Here is an 8,353-nt window from a genome sequence, read left to right as displayed (position 1 = left end):
ATGTATATATATATATATATATATGTATATATGTATGTATATATATATGTATGTATATACATGTATATATGTATATATATAAAATAAACAAAGTTCAAAGCCATAGGCCCACTGAATCTCAGTAAAAAACTTTAATTTGGAAAAACAGCATCATGGTTTTCACAGCTTTTTGCTTGTTAGAGGTAGACTGTTTTAATGTAGAGTTCTAAATATTTTTTAAAGGCACAAAAAACAGGTCGGTTATTGAGAAACTTCCATTTATGAATATAAAACTTAGCCAATAGTATAATGAGGTTGCAAAGGTCAAATTAATTTCCAATTTTTTTTCAATACAGTGTAAAACTAAATATATATTATTTAATATATATTATTGTTTTAGTTGCTTAAGAGATATTCCTGGCTCTGAATTTGTTCATTGCTACTTTTATGTTTTTGTTCATTACTTGTTGCTGTCATCGTTAAAGGAACAGGTTACTTATCACTTACTCAGTACTTGAGTAGTTTTTTCACAACATACTTTTTACTTTTACTCAAGTAAATATTTGGATGACTACTCCTTACTTTTACTTGAGTAATACATCTGTAAAGTAACAGTACTCTTACTTGAGTACAATTTCTGGCTACTTTACCCACCTCTGCTCTTAGAGTTGCATTTCAAAAATCATACAGAATAAATTATAATGTGTTTATTTTGTTTAAAGTTCAGATGGGATTTTTGATTTTCTGCGTGGCAATAATTTGCTGTGCACAGAGGACGCGTGAGCAGTGCACAATTGCACAGGCGCGCACCTTGGCTGCGGGCATTACACTACATCCTCTTCTCACTCTTACACTACATCCTCTTCTCACTCTTACACTACATCCTCTTCTCACTCTTACACTACATCCTCTTCTCACTCTTACACTACATCCTCTTCTCACTCTTACACTACATCCTCTTCTCACTCTTACACTACATCCTCTTCTCACTCTTACACTACATCCTCTTCTCACTCTTGTCTCTCCTTCTCACAGAGACATAAAACATTACACTACATCCTCTTCTCACTCTTTCTTGTCTCTCCTTCTCACAGAGACATAAAACATTACAATACATCCTCTTCTCACTCTTTCTTGTCTCTCCTTCTCACAGAGACATAAAACATTACACTACATCCTCTTCTCACTCTTTCTTGTCTCTCCTTCTCACAGAGACATAAAACATTACACTACATCCTCTTCTCACTCTTTCTTGTCTCTCCTTCTCACAGAGACATAAAACATTACACTACATCCTCTTCTCACTCTTGTCTCTCCTTCTCACAGAGACATAAAACATTACACTACATCCTCTTCTCACTCTTTCTTGTCTCTCCTTCTCACAGAGACATAAAACATTACACTACATCCTCTTCTCACTCTTTCTTGTCTCTCCTTCTCACAGAGACATAAAACAAGCGCACCTTCTGACATAGGTCACATACTGTCACGTGTGCAACGTCACACGCTCCCACGGAGCAGACAGGTAGCGACAGGGTAACGTTAGCTGTGATGCTAACATAGCGGTGCGAGTGGTAATACGAGAGAGAGAGAAGGTGCGAATCTGGTAACAATTGGAGGAAGAATTAATTCCCAAGAAAAACAGCACAGGATCCATCGTCCGGCGGTGGTTTGGCTTCAGGCGGGAAAATGTTCAACATTTATGCAGCAAAAGTGTTGCTGCAAAAAGTAGCAGCACTGCTAATGTAGCATCATTTGAAAAGTCACCCACTGGAGAATGAGGAGTGCTTAAAGCTCTGCATCAACATCTCCGGCCGGTGCCACACCAACAAAAGGCCTAAGCAACTATTTCCACATCAAACAAACTCAACTACAGAAGGAGATAACGTCCGCAGGAACCTATTATGCAGCACATTTTTATCTGACACTTATTGAAATATCTTGTGTGACATCATGCACAAAAGTGCACTTTATTTGTTTGAAACCATTAGTCACGTTCTATACAAAAAGTACACTTTAATTTAATGTTGTTTTGATATGTCATCTTAGTGACATCATGCACAAAAGTGGACTTTGTTTTAAACTATTGTAGTGGTGTTCTGTACAAAAGGTACACTTTAATTTAATGTTGTTTTGATATGTCATCTTAGTGACATCATGCACAAAAGTGGACTTTGTTTTAAACTATTGTAGTGGTGTTCTGTACAAAAGGTACACTTTGATTTAGTGTTGTTTTGATACGTTATCTTAGTGACATCATGCACAAAAGTGGACTTTATTTGTTTTAAACTATTGTAGTGGTGTTCTGTACAAAAAGTATAGTTTAATTTAGTGTTGTTTTGATAAGTCATCTTAGTGACATCATGCACAAAAGTGCACACATAACTTGTTTTCAATCAATCAATCAATGTTTACTTATATAGCCCTAAATCACTAGTGTCTCAAAGGGCTGCACAAACCACTACCACATCCTCGGTAGGCCCACATAAGGGCAAGGAAAACTCACACCCAGTGGGACGTCGGTGACAATGATGACTATGAGAACCTTGGAGAGGAGGAAAGCAATGGATGTCTAACATGATACTGTGAAAGTTCAATCCATAATGGATCCAACACAGTCGCAGTTTTAAAATGTCTCTGACAATCTTGCACTTTCTCTTTTGGAAATGTCATGAATGTTTGTGCCACTGCTTAAAGTCCTACTGAAAGCCACTACTAGCCACCACGCAGTCTGATAGTTTATATATCAATGATGAAATATTAACATTGCAACACATGACAATACGGCCGCTTTAGTTTACTAAATTGCAATTTTTAATTTCTCGCGAAGTGTCATTTTGAAAAAGTTGCGGAATGATGACGCTTATGTTGACGCGTGTTTGTGATGTCTCGGGTTGGAGGGGACATATTAGCCCAGCACCACACAAGGCTAAAAGTCATCTCTTTTCATCGCATAATTACACAGTATTTTGGACATCTGTGTTGCTGAATCTTTTGCAAATTGTTCATTTAATAATGGAGACAACAAAGAAGAATGCTGTTGATGGAAAGCGGTGGATTGCAGCTGCCTTTAGCACCGAGACACAGCCGGTGTTTCTTTGTTTGTTGTGAAGCTTTAACACAGAGCAGTCAAGCTAACATGTTTCTTTACCACATGTCAACCAATTGTGATGTTAAGTCAGCTCTTACCGGAGACTTGAGTGGATTATGCGACCTCCTCCTGCAGCTGTCAAAAAGGCATCTTTGATCTTGGCTCCTCCATTGGCTTCTCTCAGAGACACTGGCATTCACCGCAGCCCTCCGACTTTCAGGTATGACTTTATAATCTCACTAAAACACTATATTGTGTCTAAAAACATCTGAATCGCTCCCACTGCAACCTGGAGCTCCCACTGCCGCCGCCTGGAGCTGTCACCTGGAGCTGTCGCCTTTTCTTTTTTTCTTTTTTTCTAGTGCTTCACTCTAACTTTCCTCATCCACAAATCTTTCATCCTCGCTCAAATTGATAGGGAAATGGTCGCTTTCTCGGTCCGAATCGCTCTCGCTGCTGGTGGGCATGATTATAAACAATGTTCAGATGTGAGGAGCTCCACAACCCGTGACGCCACGCGCACATCGTCTGCTACTTCCGGTACAGGCAAGGCTTTTTTTATCAGCGACCAAAAGTTGCAAACTTTATCGTGGATGTTCTCTACTAAATCCTTTCAGCAAAAATATGGCAATATTGCGAAATGATGAAGTATGACACATAGAATGGAGCTGCTATCCCCGTTTAAATAACAACATCTCATTTCAGTAGGCCTTTAAATAACTGTTTCTTAAATACAGTTTTGGTCAATTGACTTAGTTGTGATTTCCCTCTCTGCATGAAAGTTTAAAAGTAGCATATATGAATGCAGCATGAAGAAGAATGTTTGAATGTAGACACATAGAATCATCATACTGCTGTCATTATATGCATCAAGTGTTCATTCAAGGCCAAGGCATAATATCCACATATATATCGTATATTGTGATATGGCCTAAAAATATTGAGATATTAATAAAAGGCCTTGTTGGCCCTGTGATGAGGTGGCGACTTGTCCATGGTGTACCCTGCCTCCACCCCCAGTATGTTCTTGTTTTTTTAACTGACTGCTGCCACTCATAACATGAGGAGCTAAACATATGAATAAGACTCTTTGAAGTACATGTACCAGGAATATTCCTCATCCCTGTTTTGTACAGATATGAAAGTTAATAGTTGACTGTGAAAAAGGAGGATTTGAGTCATGAATGTGACCGTGGGACAGCTGTAACCACTTCCTTATGATTTTGTTGAATTCTTTTTGACAAACTAGCTTGGTGATCAGGAGGTGTCGGCACAGTCATCGAATATCAGCTGACATCAAAACAAGGACCAGTGAGCTGTGGTGCAAATGTGAGGACGGACAGAGGGAGTAGTGGGTGGTGGAAGCGGGGGGGGGGGGGGGTGCCTTCCATGTCACCCTGATCACTGGTTGCTAATCAGCCAATGTTGTGTTTGTGCAAGTGGGCTCCAGCAGCACACATGAAAGTGGAGCTGCCTGGTTGGCTTTGAAGTGCGGTGCCATGTGTGGTGGACGCCGACACACACTCCAGACCACACACATTTGAGGTAACTTTCTAACCTTTGTCTTGAATCCATGTGTATTTCTCTGGCTTAACAAACTAATAACAATAATAATGCATTAGATTTACATAGCACTTTTTTAGACACTCAAAGCACTTTACACTGCAAACCATTACCCAATCAATGAAGAATGCCAACTGGTAAACATTTACCATTATGGTGGTTTACAGCTGTTTTACCATCCATCCATCCATTTTCTACTGCTTGTCCCTACGTGCTGGAGCTTACCCCAGCCGTTGTACCATTACTAATAAAAACATATGGTTGCACATTTTGTTAGAAGACATCAAGGAGATTTGAAAGTACATGCCCAAGAGCCACACACCCAGAAAGGGTGCCCACTTCCTCATGTTCACAGCCACCTTCTCATAACAAGTGTTTTTGCTCGCCAAGACGACATTCTGGCGCGGCAAAGGTTGCCTGCTACTGCCCGCAACCTTCCTTTGGAGTTCTGTCGACAAAAAGGTGACAAAAGTTGCAAAACGTACACTCTGAATGAGGATGGACGTCAACTAACAGGAGCATATATTCATGTGTTCATCGTGTATGCATTTCTGAAAATGTGTAAATGATGTTTTTTTTTAATCATGTAATTAAAAACATGTTTTGTTACTGTATTGATTATTTGGGTTGGCAAATGATTTCCTTTTTTGCACATAGTGCGGTACCTCACTTTTCATTAGTAATCAGTTCCACTAAGTTAGACCGAGACCAAATTGTACAAAAAACAAATATTTTTTTTCCTCATAAGAAATAATGTGAATCCAAATAACGCGTTCCAAAGACCTAAACATTTGAACATAAAAGGTTTTTTTATTTACAATGACTTTTACTTCCAGACAACTATGTGAAATACATACACAGCTAATGACAAATGTAATGGATGAATTAACATTTAATATTACTTTAGCTAGAATTGAATTCCACCTTTGTACTTTGCTACAAGTGGTTTTTTTCATTCACCTTCATCAAAGTGCTGACACTCGGAACTTACATTGACCCCATGATTGCTTATTTTGCAGTCGTATTCAATAGCAAAAATAAAATGAAGAAACTAAGTCATCAATGCATGGTTTGGGCACTGGACCCCGGAAAATGGAGGAGGTTGTTCTGCACATGGTTTGGCAGTACGGTACTGCGTCTTGTTTAGGAAGAAGAACATATGTTGTGCCCCCCATGTTTAGGAAGAAGAACATATGTTGTGCCCCCCATGTTTAGGAAGAAGAACATATGTTGTGCCCCCCATGTTTAGGAAGAAGAACATATGTTGTGCCCCCCATGTTTAGGAAGAAGAACATATGTTGTGCCCCCCATGTTTAGGAAGAAGAACATATGTTGTGCCCCCCATGTTTAGGAAGAAGAACATATGTTGTGCCCCCCATGCCACACTCAACGGCACTGCAATAAAAACACTATCATTTGTCTATAAAATTGTTTTCAGGTGCAGCTCTGCAAAACATTGTGTCCTTATTAACATAAAAGAAAACTTAAAAAGAAAAAATAATAAATATACATCAACTTACAATAAAGACTAACTTTATGAACATTGTTTTTAATTCTGTAACAGAAAAGATTTAAAGTGCATCAATTTGCCTGAAAAACAAACAAACTACAAACATTTTTTGAACCATTTGATACTGAAAAGTTACGTTAAAGAAACAATTTGTGCTGATTTTTATTCTAATCAAAATGAGGAAGTCAGGATTGATAGATGAAATGATCCTGCATGATACTGATAAAGCACGCAGACACAGAGGTTGAAACTGCTGTACGGTAATCGAGACGGTACACAACTACTTTTGGCTTAAATATTTAGCAAAACTATTGTTTTGCTAAATATTTACCACGGTAAGGTGGCTCTGAGCTGCCACCTTACCGTGGTAGAGGACTTTGCGTGTTCCAATGATCCTAGGAGCTATGTTGCCCTGGTAGGGTCTCCCAAGACAATCAGGTCCTAGGTGAGGGATCAGACAAAGAGCAGCTCAAAGACTTCTATGGAATTACAACATAATGGACTCAGATTTCCCATGTCCGGACGCGATGGCGAGCGCCTGGTGGCCGGACCTGTCCCCATGGGGCCCGGCCAGGCACAGCCCGAAGAGACAACGTGGGTCATCCCTTCAATGGGCTCACCACCCATAGCAGGGGCCATAGAGGTCGGGTGCATTGTGAGCTGGGCGGCAGCCGAAGGCAGGGCACTTGGCGGTCCGATCCTCGGCTACAGAAGCTAGCTCTTGGGACGTGGAACGTCACCTCACTGGGGGGGAAGGAGCCTGAGCTAGTGCGCGAGGTAGAGAAGTTCCGGCTGGATAAAGTTGGACTCACTTTGACGCACAGCAAGGGCTCTGGAACCAGTTCTCTCGAGAGGGACTGGACTCTCTTCCACTCTGGCGTTGCCGGCAGTGAGAGGCGACGGGCTGGGGTGGCAATTCTTGTTGCCCCCCCGGCTCAAAGCCTGCACGTTGGAGTTCAACCAGGTGGACGAGAGGGTAGTTTCCCTCCGCCTTTGGGTCCTGACTGTTGTTTGTGCTTACGCACCAAACAGCAGTTCAGAGTACCCACCCTTTTTGAGTACACTCGAGGGAGTACTGGAAAGTGCTCCCCCGGGTGATTCCCTTGTCCTACTGGGAGACTTCAACGCTCATGTTGGCAACGACAGTGAAACCTGGAGAGGCGTGATTGGGAAGAATGGCCACCAGGATCTAAACCCGAGTGGTGTTTTGTTATTGGACTTTATTGCTCATCACGGATTGTCCATAACAAACACCATGTTCAAACATAAGGGTTTGTTTGGGTCATGACTGAAAGGATAAGATCACGGGTACAAGCGGCCCAAATGAGTTTCCTCCGCCGGGTGGCAGGTCTCTCCCTTAGAGATAGGGTGAGAAGCTCTGCCATCCGGGAGGAACTCAAAGTAAAGCCGCTGCCCCTCCACGTCGAGAGGAGCCAGATGAGGTGGTTCGGGCATCCGGTCAGGATGCCACTTGAATGCCTCCCTAGGGAGGTGTTTAGGGCACGTCCAACCGGTAGGAGGCCACGGGGAAGACCCAGGACACTTTGGGAAGACTATGTCTCCCGGCTGGCCTGGTAACGCCTCGGGATCCCCCGGGAAGAACTGGACCAAGTGGCTGGGGAGAGGGAAGTCTGGGCTTCCTTGCTTAGGTTGTTGGCCCCGCGACCCGACCTCGGATAAGCGGAATAAGATGGATGGATGGATATTGTCATACAAAGAGTGGGGTGTACGATCATCATCACGACAATTTACTACAAATATTAGAACAACTAAACAAACAGCAAACTATTCGAGGCTGACTCAACAGCGCCTACGCTGGTTTCAGTTGAGTGGTGCACTCCGTTTGGCCTCAACTGCTTCCGGATGCGATTAATGATCAATCAACAGGCAGAACTGTTAACAATCAATTTATCCATTTGTATGCCTATCCTTTTGTAGGTGCACAAAGCATTGTAAAAACATGAAGTATCATTTAGATTGTCAGAATGATACTAAAAATGGATTGGACTTTTTCAGAGCTCATGCGCCACCACTCGACATTTTTGTATTTGTACTTGAGTTTTCTATTTTTCCAAACCTCCTCCTTCATGCTATTTATTAATTTATTGTAAAGCATAGATTTGTAAAACAACCAAACAAGTTCAAACTTATGACATTTGCACAGCATAGTCAAGTTTTTCAGGAAATTGAATGTTGAGTGGAAAGGAGCG

The sequence above is a fragment of the Nerophis ophidion genome, linkage group LG26, assembly GCF_033978795.1.
Source record: "Nerophis ophidion isolate RoL-2023_Sa linkage group LG26, RoL_Noph_v1.0, whole genome shotgun sequence".
NCBI lineage: Eukaryota > Metazoa > Chordata > Actinopteri > Syngnathiformes > Syngnathidae > Nerophis > Nerophis ophidion.
This window is presented reverse-complemented; position numbering follows the sequence as displayed.